This window comes from Bos mutus, chromosome 3 (assembly GCF_027580195.1).
Source record: "Bos mutus isolate GX-2022 chromosome 3, NWIPB_WYAK_1.1, whole genome shotgun sequence".
Classification (NCBI taxonomy): domain Eukaryota; kingdom Metazoa; phylum Chordata; class Mammalia; order Artiodactyla; family Bovidae; genus Bos; species Bos mutus.
This window is the reverse complement of record NC_091619.1, coordinates 50,018,962-50,034,266: the sequence shown is the minus strand read 5'-3', so window position 1 is coordinate 50,034,266 and position 15,305 is coordinate 50,018,962. Positions and strand designations below refer to the sequence as shown.

At 43.6% G+C, this 15,305-nt stretch overlaps 1 protein-coding gene across 3 annotated transcripts in view; it reads right to left on the bottom strand.

Moving 5' to 3' along the window:
* Positions 1 to 13,269, bottom strand: part of TGFBR3 (transforming growth factor beta receptor 3) — a 209,241-nt gene extending 195,972 nt beyond the window's left edge. For all 3 annotated transcript variants that reach the window (XM_070367696.1, XM_070367695.1, XM_070367697.1), the window contains exon 1: positions 12,990 to 13,269. The gene's annotated coding sequence lies outside the window, so the exon portion shown is untranslated. The remainder of the gene's footprint in view (positions 1 to 12,989) is intronic.
* Positions 13,270 to 15,305: the final 2,036 nt, after the last annotated feature.

Genomic DNA, 15,305 nt, shown 5'->3' with positions numbered 1-15,305 from the left:
GATGGATGCTGAAGCTGAAACTCCAGTACTTTGGCCACCTCATGCGAAGAGTTGACTCATTGGAAAAGACTCTGATGCTGAGAGGGATTGAGGGCAAGAGGAGAAGGGGATGACAGAGGATGAGATGGCTGGATGGCATCACCGACTCGATGGACGTGAGTCTCAGTGAACTCCAGGAGTTGGTGATGGACAGGGAGGCCTGGCATGCTGCAATTCACGGGGTCACAAAGAGTCGGACACAACTGAGCGACTGAACTGAACTGAACTGAACCAATTACCAGATGGCACTAATGGTAAAGAACCCGTCTACCAATGCAAGAGACCTAAGAAATGCAGGTTCAATCCTTGGATTGGGAAGATCCACTGGAAGAGGGCATGGCAACCTATTCCAGTATTCTTGCCAGGAGAATCCCATGGACAGAGAAATGTGGTGGGCTACAGTCCATGAGGTCGCACAGAGGTGGACACGACTGAAGCAACTTAGCAGCACCAGCACCACGTACCAGAGTTTCCCTGGTGGCTTAGCGGTAAAGAATTCACCTGCCAATGCAGGAGACACAGGAGACACAAGTTCAATCCCTGGGTCAGAAAGATCCCCTGGAGAAAGAAATGGCAACCCACTCCAGTATTTTTGCCTGGGAAATGCCATGGACAGACAAGCCTGGTGGACTACAGTCCATGGGTCACAAAAAGTTGAATGTGCCTTAGCAAGTAAACAACAACCATGTACTAGGCACTATTCAGAGAGCTCATATGCTCTTAGTGTTCAGGAAACGGTAGCTTCGATTTTTAACTAGGTCACTGACAACAGCTCCATTCAAGACAATTTACTTTCAATTTTGATGGTTTTGAATCCCAGGGTTAAATTATGCTACAGCTTTGTATAGGGCCAATAACACCCTTCTAAGCCTTTGACTTCCTTGGCTGAGCTTCCTGTCCTGATGAGGCGGGCTCTGTAGAAACCATACTGATGTTATCACAAAAAGAGAGAGAGGTAAGTAACTCTAAAATGACTGTTACATTAATATAAATTAGCTCTATACTCAACCCAACCCCCTACCCCAAGAATTGGATGCTTCTTCAGAAACAGAATTTACTACCCCTTGGGTTTAAGTCATCGGTTTCAAAGGACCATACCCGCAACCAGCACTACTGACAAAAGCAAGTAGTAATTTCGTTTTTGTTTTTTTTCTTTTTGGCCACACTGCACAGCATGCAGAATGTCCCTAATGAGGGATAGAACTGGTGCCTTCTGCAGTAGAAGCGCAGTCTTAACCACTGGACCACTAGGGAAGCGTGCAAATGGTAATTTCAACTGCTGTCCTGAAAAGGGTTAAAACCTTTCTTCAAAATTAAGACAGTAATTTAATTTTTTCAAGGAGATCCAACCAGTCCATTCTGAAGGAGATCAGCCCTGGGATTTCTTTGGAAGGAATGATGCTAAAGCTGAAACTCCAGGACTTTGGCCACCTCATGCGAAGAGTTGACTCATTGGAAAAGACTCTGACGCTGGGAGGGATTGGGTGCAAGAGGGGAAGGGGACAACAGAGGATGAGATGGCTAGATGGCATCACTGACTCGATGGACGTGAGTCTCAGTGAACTCCGGGAGTTGGTGATGGACAGGGAGGCCTGGCGTGCTGCGATTCATGGGGTCGCAGAGAGTTGGACACGACTGAGCGACTGATCTGATCTGATACTCCAATGTCTTTTTTGTCTAAACTAAACAATTCTTTTCAAAGAAATTAGAACATCAAAGCAAAACTCAGGAGTTTGGCCTGGCAGTCTCAAGACCATTCCTTAGGGCATAGACCCGAAGCAACTCTAGAAGGTTCAGTGAGAGGCCCTGTGCATGGGCCCAGAGCCAAGGAGGATGTCAGGGCCACAAGGAAATTCGGCTCCTCTGCCCCCATACCCTCTCCCCCAGCTCTTCTGTTTAATGCCGTGTTTACTTTTCATCTTCGTAGTCCCATGGGTTAAAGGGCAAGCCACAGGCAGAGAGAAACCACAGCAAGCCCTAGCCTGTTAGAGGTAAAATGGGAGTCTTCCCAAACCACTTTAAGGCTGAGCAGAGCCCACTGTCACTGCTTCAAGTCAGACAATTAAAGAGGTCAGTGTTCTAGTCTGACAGGTCTTGAATGTGGATTTTTGAAAAATCAGATTCTCCCTCCAGACATACCTGATAGTGTTCCCTTTTCAATGCTGTAAGTGTACATTTAACTGGATCTACAAGAAACCACAAATCTTGCTTCCTCTCATTTACATATTCATCCAACAAATATTTATCTATTTGCCTGCTCAGTCAGTGCCAGGTCTGTGTGGGGATTCAAAGGGGAATAAAATATACAAAAATCCCTGACATTGTGGAGCTTACATTCTAGTCAGGGGAGACCAAAACTATAAACAAGATATATAATTACACATGAGGCAGAGATAAATGCTGAGAAAATTAATAAAACAGAGAAGCAAGACAGGAAGGTTTGTTTGTGTGCATGTTTGTTTCAAGTAAGGACCTAACCCTAACCCTAAGAAGTGAACAGTGTAGATATCTGGGAGAAAAACATTACAAGCAACGAAAACAGCACATGCAAAGGCCCTGAGACAGAGTGTGTCTGGTATGGGAAAGGGAAGGCAGGTCAAGTAGCTAGAGTAGAGTAAGCAGGCCAGAAAATAGAGGGTGAAGTCAAAGAGGTAACAGGCAAGGGAGTCATGGGCTGGTTAAGGCTTTATGGATCATTATAAGGATTGGGGGTTTTACGCTGAGAAAGACAGGAACAAGAGTGTTTTAATTAGAGAAATGACAGCATCTGACTTAGGTTTTATCAGGGCCATTCTGGCTACTGGGTGGAGACTCCTGGAGAGGGGCAGAGGGAAGCACTGCTCCCCGCCCTGCAATCTTGGGCAGACCACCCAAGCTCTCTGTACCTGGCTGTCCTCATCTTTAGAGGGGCTTGGAAAGGATTATTTCTAAGCCCCAATCTAATCCTAAACTACATGATTCTGAGTTGATTTCCTTTGTCTTTTCTACAGTTACAATTCATATCAACTGCAAACTTGATCTTTCCCTCAAGCTTTAACAGAAGTGGAACCAAGTTGAAGAATTCCATTTGACAACATATATGGCCATGCCCATGCCACACACCCAGGTTACAAAGATGGGAAGACTCAATCCTGCTCTAGGGAAGTCTGGAGAGGAAGAAAGTAAATTCTCAGGAGGCAGCAGGAGAAAGACTCTAAGAGAAATAAAGGGAGGAAGCAATCAACCACCTGCCAGGAAGAGCCACGTGAAACTTCAGCAGAGAAGGTGATGATGGAGTTAAACAGGGGGCCACTGGAAAGAAGGAAAAGGAGGGGATGCTAGAGAAAAGACCAGTACTAAAGGAACAGGGCATGAGAGCACAGGGTGTGCTCTGGAAAACATAAGGAGTCTTGTAGGAGCACAGTGAGGTTCATGGGAGAAGTGAAGGAAAATAACTAAAAAGTAGGCTGGGCTACGTTGTGAGTAACCAGACATCCCATGCCAAGGATAATGGAACAGCAGATATTTTAAATAAAAGAAAGGAAAACACAGATCTGTATTTTAGAAGGTACCAATCATAATGGACAAACATTTGAGAGAAAGATACTGAAACCAGGAAAACCAACTGGAATACATCTGTAATAATCCAGGTGAGATGATGATTTGGAAATAGAGAAGAACATGCCAATTGCAGGGCTTGACCTATAGACCTAGTTAGCCAATCTCTATTGTAGAGCTAAGATTGGTGTTTACATGTTAAAATGATGGAGAAAAGTCAAAGGAATGATAAAACATCATGATACATTGGAAATTATATGAAATTCCAATTTCTGTGTCCATAAATAAAGTTTCCTGCAACTCAGGGAAAATAAAGAAAATACCAATTGCTGCTGCTCCTGCTAAGTCGTTTTAGTCGTGTCCGACTCTGTGCGACCCCATAGATGGAAGCCCACCAGGCTCCCCCATCCCTGGGATTCTTCAGGCAAGAACACTGGAGTGGGTTGCCATTTCCTTCTCCAATGCATGAAAGTGAAAAGTGAAAGGGAAGTCGCTCAGTCGGGTCCGACTCTTAACGACCCCATGGACTGCAGCCTACCAGGCTCCTCCATCCGTGGCATTTTCCAGGCAAGAGTACTGGAGTGGGGTGCCATTGCCTTCTCCGAAATACCAATTGAGATCTGCTAAAAGTAAGACACCATGAGATTGGTGTGAGTCGGCTGGAGGAGGTAAGCAAAAGGAAGTTGAGTATGCCTGAGGATCCTAACTTGGAAACTGGTGCCACTTACTGACATGTGAAATACAGGAGTTAGGGGCTGGGGACCACAGAGAAATCGTATGCTGGGATTGGGACTTAGTTTTTTGGTTTTATTGTTGTTGTTTTCTTCTGTTTTTCAGCCCTCTCCAGGGGCATGTCACGTCTTCCCAGATGGCACAGTGGTAAATAATCTGCCTGCCAAAACAGGAAATGCAAAGAGACACAGGCTCAATCCCTGGGTTGGGAAGATGCCCTGGAGTAGGAAATGGCAACCCACTCCAGTATTCTTGCCTGGAAAATTCCATGGACAGAGGAGCCTGGCGGGCTACAGTCCATGAAACTGCAAAGGGTCTGACACGACTGAGCGACTGCACGCATACCAGGGGCATCTGGTATCTTAGTTCTCCAAACAGGGATGGAGCCCACACCCTTTGCAATGGAAGCAGGAAGTCTCAACCACTGGACCGCCATGGGGCTTAGCTTTAACAGAAAAACTGACAGAATAGCCAGGTAGTTGCTGGAAATAAGGAGACAGACGCATGAAACTGGGAGTTAGGTGACCACTGTGACCGAAAAATATGAGCCATTGAATGATGGAGGAGTGGAGGGAAACATGGAAGCTGGAAAACAACGACCTACACAGAAAAGCACTGAGAAGGAAACCTGAAGAGATCGGGCAGGAAGTGGGGGAAACCAGGACAAAGTAGTTCCAGGAAACCAAGGTAATAAAACGTGGGAGAGAGTAAGGCACCAGAGAGAGGACACTTAAGATGCTGACTGAAAACAAGCTCGGAATTTTGCACTTCGCACCTTCTCTGGCACCCGCCCATCTGGGGTGACGGTGCAGTGGGCGTGGGAGCCCGCCCGCTGCAGGCCGAGGAGTTTGCCAGAGGTGAGAAGAAAAGAGCCAATCGCTGAACACCACTAGCCCCGAAGGACGACGTTGTTATGAAAGATTCTGTACCATCGGGAAAGTTTTATTCAACACTCTGGAGGCTTAAGGTGTGAGAAACAGGAACCAAGATCTGTTGGTGATCTTCTGGCAGTAGAAAGGAGATTTCTTAGTTAACACCTGGGTCTCATGGGACCACTAATCCTGAAACTAGCAGCAGGCTGTATTTAAGAAAGGCTAGTTGCTTCCGACAAGTGCTGAGGACAATAGATTCACTCACACGTCACCCAACTCCCAGTTAGGCTTCTCACCTCCGACTGTTCTCACACTAGCAAACCTAGTCTTTCTCCCAGAGCAGCTTTATACTAATCCGTAGGGACTACATCTTCATTCAAAGCATAGTATGGGGAAAAGAAAGAAGTGAAAGTGTTAGTGGCTCAGTCCTGTTAAACTCTTTGCGACCTCTTGCACTGTAGCCCGGCCAGGCTTCTCTGTCCAGGGAATACTCCAGGCAAGAATACTGGAATACTGGAGTGGGTTGCCACTCCCCACTCCAGGGGATCTTCCCCATCCAGGGGTCGAACTTGGATCTCCTCCATTGCAGGCAGATTCTTTACGGTTTGAGACAGGAGAGAAGCCCACAAAGCATAGTATAAAGTGTAATAAATAAACCATAGCCCCAACCAGCTGGGATGATGCTGGAAAGCCATAATCTGGCACCATTCAGACAGGAAAAGGCTTTACCAGTAATACGAGCTGGGTCCCAAAACACGGGGACCAAGCCCCTCAGTGTCAGCAGAAGCTGCCTAACTGCTCCTCTATTTGCACTCTGAGAAACAAAAAGGAGCTGAAGGAGGAAATGTCTTTAAACCTAAAATTATTCTTAATTTCCAATACAGACTGCTTGAAAAAAAAAAAAAATTGAAAGCCAACAGAATAGCAGATTTTTTTTTTTACTGTGCGCCTATGGTCCTTTCTCCTTTACCCTCTGAAAAAAATCAACCCAACCCCCAAAATGATCATTTTTCTTGGCCTAATTTCCCTATTTTTGTGATTTATAATTGGAAACAGACTGCTTTTTCCTGGCTTCAGGGAACAGGATCTTCAGGGTCATAAGAGTTGCCAACTACAGAATCTCAACCTTAGCAAAATTTCTTTTGCAAACCTCTTACCTATGTAACTACTAGAAATATATATTAATCCCCCCCAAAAAATTTAAATTTAAATGCCTTATATTATGCAAAAGTGAATTTTCCCCTGACAAATTAGACACTCCCCCCTCTCTCCTAGCCCCCCTATTCAATGAAGCTAAGTGGAAGCCTGCTTTGTGTTCAGTTATTTCCCATCTGAACATCATCAAAGCCTTATCTAACAAGGTATCTATATAGGATACTTTCTGGAAGTGTTTTTTTTTTTAAATTTGGTAGAACTGCTTCTACGGGAAATCTCCCTGTTTGCCCACACACTGAATAAAATTAAAACCTTCAATATCTTAGACAGCAGCCATTCTAGAAATGAAATAAAGAGGCCACAAACTGAAAAAAGCATATGTACCCCCAAAATATGAAATGTATCAAGTAGGTCATCATTCTCCTGGCTCCTGTGTCAAAAACATGATGCATCCAATGGCTGCACAGCTTTGTACTGGATGATTATGATGGATTCAAAACAAAGCAGCTGCTATGGATTTTTTCATGATTCAGAGGGCACATTATAAACATACAGCAAGTAGCTGTGTTGTTGTTGTTTAGTCATTAAGTCTTTTCTGACTCTTTGTGACGCCATGGACTATAGCTTGCAGGCTCCTCTGTCTGTGGGATTCACTAGGCAAGACTACTGGAATGGGTTGCCATTTCCTTTTCCAGGGGATCTCTCCGACCCAGGGAGAGATCTCTGTGCATCTCCTGCACTGGCTCTTTACCACTGAGCCACCCAGGAAGCCCTAACTATCTCTATAAAGACACAAAAATAAGAAACTAAGAGGACTGTCTGCTCAGAAAGGATTTGACAAATAGAGACCAACAATAGTAAACATACCCATTTGGAAGATCAGAAACTTCTCCCACACATATAGGGAAGACCTTACATGCAGTGATGCAAAATGTATGTAATGAGTCAATGGTGCTTTCCCTCAAAGTTGAATTTCATTTGCCAGTCAATTGCACAAAATGTAATATAGTAAAATGAGATATTTATTCTTTATGGACACTCAGAAGGAGAGTTTTGTGTTTGAGTACATTTTGTTTTAAAGAAAAATACCAGAAAAGAGATAACTCAAAACAACACAGGGGAGTATCACACAAAAGTATTTAGGGTACCACATGAACACAAGGTCTTGAGATTGGAATCTAAATATTTCACCTCAAATAACCTTCCAAATATTAAAAAAAAAAAAAAGCAACATTCTATTCCAGCAATCCTCATGCAGTTAATTATAAAATGAAATTTGCAAATAGCCACCAGTGTATTTTTGCATCCAATGAACAATTTCATATGTCAAAACACATAAATCACTAAAAATGCTAACGGAATTATACTCCCAAAAGGGAATCTTTTCACACACCAAATGGAATTAAGTATTCATCAAGTTTCCATTAATAAAATAGTATAATCAGAATTAAAAAACAGAAACCCTAAGTTCTGCTAGGCCGTCCACCTGGTCCACTTGGTGTTCTTACCCATCACTGGTGCTTAGCCATCACATCTGTAAACTCCAGACCTTTTCCCAGGGCAATCTGATCACAGGAGAGCTCAAGGACTAGTATCTGTAAAGATTGTTTTCTAAAGATCATTTTTTTTCAGGGACTAATCAACTTAAATGTGTTTTTACAAATGGCCCATCGGCAAATTCAAACAAAAAGCTGACCTTCAGCCTGTACCAGGGAAATGAATTATGAGCTTGGAAGCACAAACAAGCAGGTGCTTCTTCCTTCTTCTGCAAAAAGTACCCAACCCTGAAGTCCCCTTTCTCCCAGAGTCCAAGAATTAAGGGAAAGTATATGCCTCTGGATCACCATCCTTTTTCTTAAAGTGAAGACAGAGCTGACACTTCAGACTAGATTCTAAATTATTACTGTGGCAACAATTTAAAATTAAATCTTAAAAATGAACTTTGTCAGGCTAAAGGAATCACCAGCACTAGCAACAGACTTAACCTTTTTTTTTCTATAATTAATTATCTTAAGCAGGAACTAACAAGATAGCCTAAGGATGTGCTTCTGGAGACCATGTTTCAGACCTTGGGGGATAATCTCAATTTTAAATATGGTCTCCATCCCTTATACCTTTAGTTGTCAGCCTACTAAGTCTTGTTGTTTGACCTAGAAAACTGAAGAATAAAACATGCAGAAGAAGGTCCAAATGAGAGGGGCCCCATGCAGAAAATTTAAGAATGGTGCTTCAAACATTAAATACTGCACGTCTTGGTGGAGAAATAAAAACAATGTCCTCCTAAAAGAAAGCAAGAGGCTCGGAAATCTGTGCTAAATCTTAAAACTTTGCAAACAGAGAAAATAAATCTCAATGTCAGTTAACAAACAAATGTGCTATTTCAAAAGAAATAAAACAAGAAATCTAGAAATGGACAGAGCCCAGGAAATGGACCTAAATCCTTTTTTGTAAGGCACTTCGAAGCTGTGATTTATTTCAGCTTGACTAAAAACCGAACAAATCAGCAATAGCTTGTGCTTTATGAAACGCTACAAAAAGACAACGCTGTCATTCCAAGTGTTACTCTGAAGATGTGGAAGCCTCAAATGCCCTAGATTCACTCTTTTATATTCCAAACTATCCATGTTCCTAAAGGCAATACAAGATTGCTCTTAAGTTAAAGACCCCCAAATCACTATCTAACTTGAATCATGCAAAGTTCAAAATGTAGTTAACATTTTAAGTTTCAAAATTTCAAAAGAAGTTTAAAAATATAAGCAAAACGCTCCAGTGGAGAGACTGAAACAGAGATAAAATCATTTATAAAATAACTGTTGAATTAAAAGAAAAAAAAAGGAGAAAAGCCAGAGTGTCCTCATTAACTAATGAACCTGACAATTATAATTAGTTTTTGTCCAACAGCAATGAGGGAAGAAAAAAATACAGTTTCAAAATGGATTATCAAGAACAGGGGTAATTTAAAATGACCACGGATCAAATTCATCCAGGAAAAATATTACAGCAATGTTGATACTTACCAGTGATCCTCTAAATGTTAATGGTTCTACCTGTTATGCTTAAAATGTAAAGTCAGAAATTTCCACAAATTTATGATCCTGGGAAGTTGGTCAACAGTTAGGTATTAAAGAGTCTGCAGAGATCACCTTCTTAGTACTCAAAGGACATTTGAGTTCTCTGTGTGCTTAGGCCCAGAGCAGGCCCTCAGAAAAGCAAGAATCACTTGACTTTTACAAGATATAATCAAGTTTGCATGCAAAAAGAAAGATTAATTCCTTTGAATCTTCAAAAGAATGGGACAATACTTCTCTTTAAGCAAACCAATTTTGTCAATAATGGTGGTTAAAAAAACAAACAAACAGGCTTTCCTAAACCCTAGGAAGCATTAAGGCATCCTGCTATCAGAGGACTGGCTAACTCCAACACCAGTAACCTTAAGCCTATTAGGGACTTGGGAGTTGCTACAAGTTTGCTGAATAAGTAAACTAAAAGACCATGGAAAACTAGACTAAATAAAATGCTACTCTGAAGTGTAACTGCAGTACTGAGATTTAGAAAGAAAGGACTAAGTTTGAAAGTTACTTTAAAATAAAATCCACTTGACCCTAACTTGGTAAATGAAATAAAGTACCTGATACTCAAGAAGCAAGAAAGGAAACTGACCTACAAAATTGCAGAGATGAAAAACTTTTTTAAAAAGTTAGTGTAACTGCTTTTCCAAGCATGTTAATTCCTAAATATTGCTTATATATTTATCTGTAGACACACTGCATCTATACTAAACAAACATGTTATTTCTGAACTATTATCATACTAAAATATAAGCCTCTGAAGAATGTTCTGGAATAGAAACTCAATTTAACAATTCCTTATTGTCTTGCACTCAGATGTTAATGAAAAATGATAATGACAGGATTGTGAGAACACCAGCCTTCCTGAGAACAAATTCACTATATCCACTCTTCTACAAAAGACAAATGAGCTTCATTACAAAAGAACTCACAATGTATCTCTCTGGACTCCCAGTTCCCCTAGATAGTTTAAAATATTATTCAAAGTACACAAAATTATTTTACATATGCCTCTTAATGAAAACAAATGGAAATAAACTGTGTGTGTATTTAATATCTGTCCATACACCACAGAGTTCTAGACATATATCCAATACATAGGCCCTGTCCTCAAAGTTATTCTTACACTCATCAGTTGAAATTAAACCCAGTTCTCCAAAGTCAAGTCAGAAAGCAAGTTGGTTATTTTGCTAGATAAAGCCACAACATTTTCCATTCCTGAAATGTATGCTGAATACTCTAAAAAAAACTGGTTTAGGTGCCTAACAGACATCAATACATAGTGTGCTATGCTCCCCCTATTGGCTAATACTCAAAATAACAATGAATTCCCCAGGGGTTGCCTTTGAAGTGCTGGGGTTCAAAAGTAAGTTGGTGATTTTTATGTTTAAAAACATGAGCTGGGTCAACAGTTGTTAAGCAAAGGTGCCATGTAATGGTCAGATTCCATCAAAACAGGAAAAATTAAAGTTGACAAATGACAAAGAGAAACTGAAGGGCTGAAAACATGCTGAAGCCTTGAAACACTAAACAATGCAGAATTGAAGCCAAAAGCAGAGAACATCAAGAAACAGAGCAACATCCTTTAACTGACACAATGGCATGAAATCAATTTCATTTTAATAGCCCTTAAGGGGGTAAGAATTATTTCCCTGCCTCCTGTGCCAACCCCAAGCTGTTTCCTAAGGAAGCCAAGTAACCCTGACCAACAATGTCTAGAGAATTAATATGAGAAATGAAGTTTAAAGATCTAAATTAATTAATATAAATCAGAGTTCTATTTATAATTACTTGGAGCCAGTTTCAGAGAAGCTGAAATTTGGCACCCCCATGGGTAGATCACCTAAATTAATCACGGATACCTGATTTGTGTTTCAAGAGATGTGTGTTCAACTCAGTGGGAAGTTGAAGGATGGGAAAAGCTGCCCAGACTCACCGCACACAAATCTGACTGCACTTGCTGCTCTCTGCTGAGTGGCTAAGCTTGCTCTGGAATCAGACAGAACTAACAGTTGTGTAATAGCCTGGGCAAGTAACTAACTTCTAGTGTCTTATCTGCAAATTAGAGCTATTAATAGTGTTTTTTCCAGAGAGTTGGTGTAACGATTAAGTGTCCATAAGGCATTTAGGAGAGTGTCTGGCACAGAGTTTGGGCCCAATAAACGTTAGCTTTTATTATTTCCGGAAAGAAAGTAGCTAATTTCACACTGGAGTACCTGTTTGCAACCTAAAGTACTATTCCAGGAAAATTAAAAGGTCTTGACATGTGCTTTGCTACTTGTGGGAGACTTATCTCCTCCCAAACCAATTGCTTATTTCTCTTGGAAGGGATGCAGAGTTCAGAAAAAGTCTGGTTCCCCATCTTAGTCTGTCATTCCTACCATCCCTTACCCTCCACGCTCCGGTCCAGTCTCCACTGGGCTCAGGACAAGCACAGCTAATAGCGGTGCACAGGCACTGTTCTAGTACTTTACATATTTGAAATCATTCAATCCTCACAGTAACATTGAGGCCAATACTATTATTATTCCCATTTCACAGCTAAGGAAATGGAGTGATTTTCTTCTCTCAGCTCTTTTTGGTAGACACTAAATCCATTAAGTTCTATTCGGTCAAGGTGGGAGCCAGTATTGGTGGCTCAGATGGTAAAGAAACTGCCTGCCAAGCAGGAAATCCAGGTCGGGAAGATCCCCTGGAGAAGGGAATGGCAACCCACTCCAGTATTCTTGCCTGGAGAATCCCATGGACAGAAGAGCCTGGAGAGCTAGCCACAGTCCATTACAGTCCATGGGGTCGCAGAGTCGGTCATGAATGAGCAACTAACACACACACACTGTCAAGGTAATTCAAGTTTGACAAGCTGGTTCCCTACACTAAATGATTCTGGAAAGTGAAGCAAATGCCCTAATAAGAACAAGACTGCAAGAAGATTCTCCTAGCAACAGTCCAAGAGTTTCCAGATTATTCTAACCAAATGAACATGCTAAGGGAAGCCTTCAAAATAAACCGGGAAAGGTGGCTAGCAAGTTAAAGCGGGAGGGAGGATTCTCTGCGGGACTCTGGGCTGCAGCGCTCGGCGCCGCCCGCAGTGCACCCTGAGGGCGCGGCCCGCGGGGAGTGAAGCTCCTGTTGGTGCGCCAGTGCCGGGGCCGCAGCCTCTGCAATGGCAATTGAGTATAAACCCACAACAAATCTTTCCCACCGACGGTGTCACGCGCCTGGTGGGAAGTGGCCAGCGCGCCCCGCGGAGGTCAGAAGAAACCGCGGAAAGGAAGAGTGAGGGCAGGCGCGGAGCAGATGTCCTCCCCAGCACACCGCATCGCCCGGAGCGCTGCCCACCCGGGACGGTCGCTCCCCTGTGCACCTCACAGCGTAAACACCAACCGACCAACGCCGCCCCCAAGAAGCCCAGGGGTCCGGGCGGCCGGAGCGATCCCGGCCGGGAAACAGGCGCGGAACCTAGCGCAACGCCAACAGCCCCCGCGCAGCCTGGAGAGCCCTCGGCCGGCACGGGTGCTGGGCTAGCCTGGCGGCCAAGGGCGTCCCGGCGCGGGCTGCAGCGCCGCTAGGCTGAGCCCGCACGTACCTCGGAGGCAGTGTGTCAAACGGAGATCCACCCGCCACAAGTTGCAGGAAAGCAGAGCAAAGTTTCCCCGCCCAGCGCCCGGCGGCCGCGAGCTCCGGCAGCTGCTGCGCCGCGGCGCAACTACGCCATCCCGACCCGCCGGGGACTTTCTCCTCCTGCAGGGAGCTCAGGGAATAGCGCAGGGAAAGTGGCCGGGCACGAGAGCCGCCGACTTCCCTCCCTCACTCACTAGGAAGAGGAAAGCGCCACTCGGCGTCCCCGAAACCCTCGATTACCCCCATCGGGCCGACCCAGCGCACTCGCTCCCCCTCACACACGCGGGCGGGGATGGGCAGGACGCCACAGCAATCAGCGCGCGGGGGGAAGGGCGCTCCTCCTCCGCGGTCCCCACCGGAGCTCCGGGCCGCCGAGAAACTCCTCCTCCCGCCGCCCGCCTCCCCTCTCTCCTCCCCCTTTTCCTCTCGTGCTGATGGATGAACCCCGAGCGCGGCCGGAGCCTGAGTTTCCCTTCGGACCGAGGAGGGAGGGAGAGGAAAGGAGTACCGGGAACGGCTGGGGTGCTGCGCGCCCAGGTTGGGGCGATCGGCCGTGAGGGAGGGGGTCCCAGTCCTCAGAGAAGAGCCACATTGAGGCAGGGAGCAGGGAGCAGGGGTGGAACGTGGACGGGAGCTGCAGGGATTCCCATGCTCCAACTAGGTGTTTCTAACTTTTCAGAGCTCTCTGGAAGAGTTGGGTTATTTGGTTCCCTCCGTCTTGATATAAAAATTCTAAAACCTCCGGTAAACCTCTTGCCTACACCCTAGCAAAGGCCCCCAGGCGCACATTCTGTCCTTGCTTGTTTTTCCCACCTGCAGTCCTGCTTGCTATATATCAAGATGCTTTCTAATGGTGGGTCTTGCCTCCTCCTAACAGCTGAAAGTGCATAACGCAGCCAATACCCCCTGCTCACTAGATAAATTAATACAAAGGAGCTTGGTCAGCATTACTGGCATTATCCCTAGATTGACACGATGTAAGTGAAGGTGTTGACGCCGTGCAACTTCCTGCGTGCAAGTCCGATTGAACTGACTGCTACAAGAGTTGATGAACGCTGTCATCAGAATACCACTTTGATACTCCTTCTTTACACCTGGTTTTTCTGTTGAAAGATATTCTTAAACCAAAGGACACTGTTTTACCAAGAGGCTGGTGAAATGACTCTAGGCAGACAGGTTTCAGAGACCAGACGTCCTGTCTTGACTCTGCGCTTTGACTAGATGTGGAACTTTGGACTATGGGCTTAAACTCTCCAAGTCTGTTTTCTCCTCTGTTAAATGAAGAGCTTGGCCTAGGAGACCTCTTCAAATTCTAAAAAGTTATGGTCCTAGGCTTTTAATCGCTAGAGAGTAGAATGGGAAAGTTTCTTATATTATTACTTCTGCAATATTATTATTTGGAAAGTTATTGGGTTTTCCTACTTTGGGAGAAGAGAAAGTGTTTCTCCTCTTTTTTCTCTTGTGCCTATACATAGAGAACTCACTCAATTGGAGATATTTCCACAAAAGCCAAATCATTATTGAATCACCTGGATTACTGCAAAAATCTCTAAAATGAACAATTCATTCCTTACCAATATTTATTGAACACCTATTGTGTGAGAGGCTTCAGTGAGGCCTTGGAGAAATATATAGGGCTAATGCCCTGTAGGAGCCAACAGTCTAGGTAGAGTTATAGGTTCAAGGACTTACACTTCTCATAGACTCAAATTACAAAGTATTCATGACTCAAACTGTCAAGTTTTAGTTTCAAGAGCAGACATGAACACTTAAACTGGGTTTGAATGTTTAATCCTACATTTAAACATATCAATCATGTTAATTAAAGCTTTTTAATTTCTAAATAAAATGACGTAGAAGTAGAGACAGAGAAAAACCAAGTCCTAGATAACAGTCTTGTCTTTAGAGAGTAATGAAGTAACTGTTCACAATAATCAGATTCTCAATAGTGTAACCAATTATGTATAACTCAAAACTGGACAATTATTCTGTGCCAGGCAGAGTTCTAAACATTCTATATACATAAACACATTTACTTCTCAAGCCCTGTAAAGCTGTATACAAACTGAGGCCTATGTGCAAACCTACCTTAAAGCCTTAGAATTTCTAAGATAGTACATATAATAAGTGAGAGAGTCAGAATTCAAATCCACATCCATCTAGCTCAGAGCCCAAGTCCTCAACCACCAGGACATTGTTGTTGTTGTTGCTATTCAATCACTAAGTCGTGTCCAACTATTTGTGACCCTGTAGACCGAGGTACGCCAGGCTTACCTGTCCT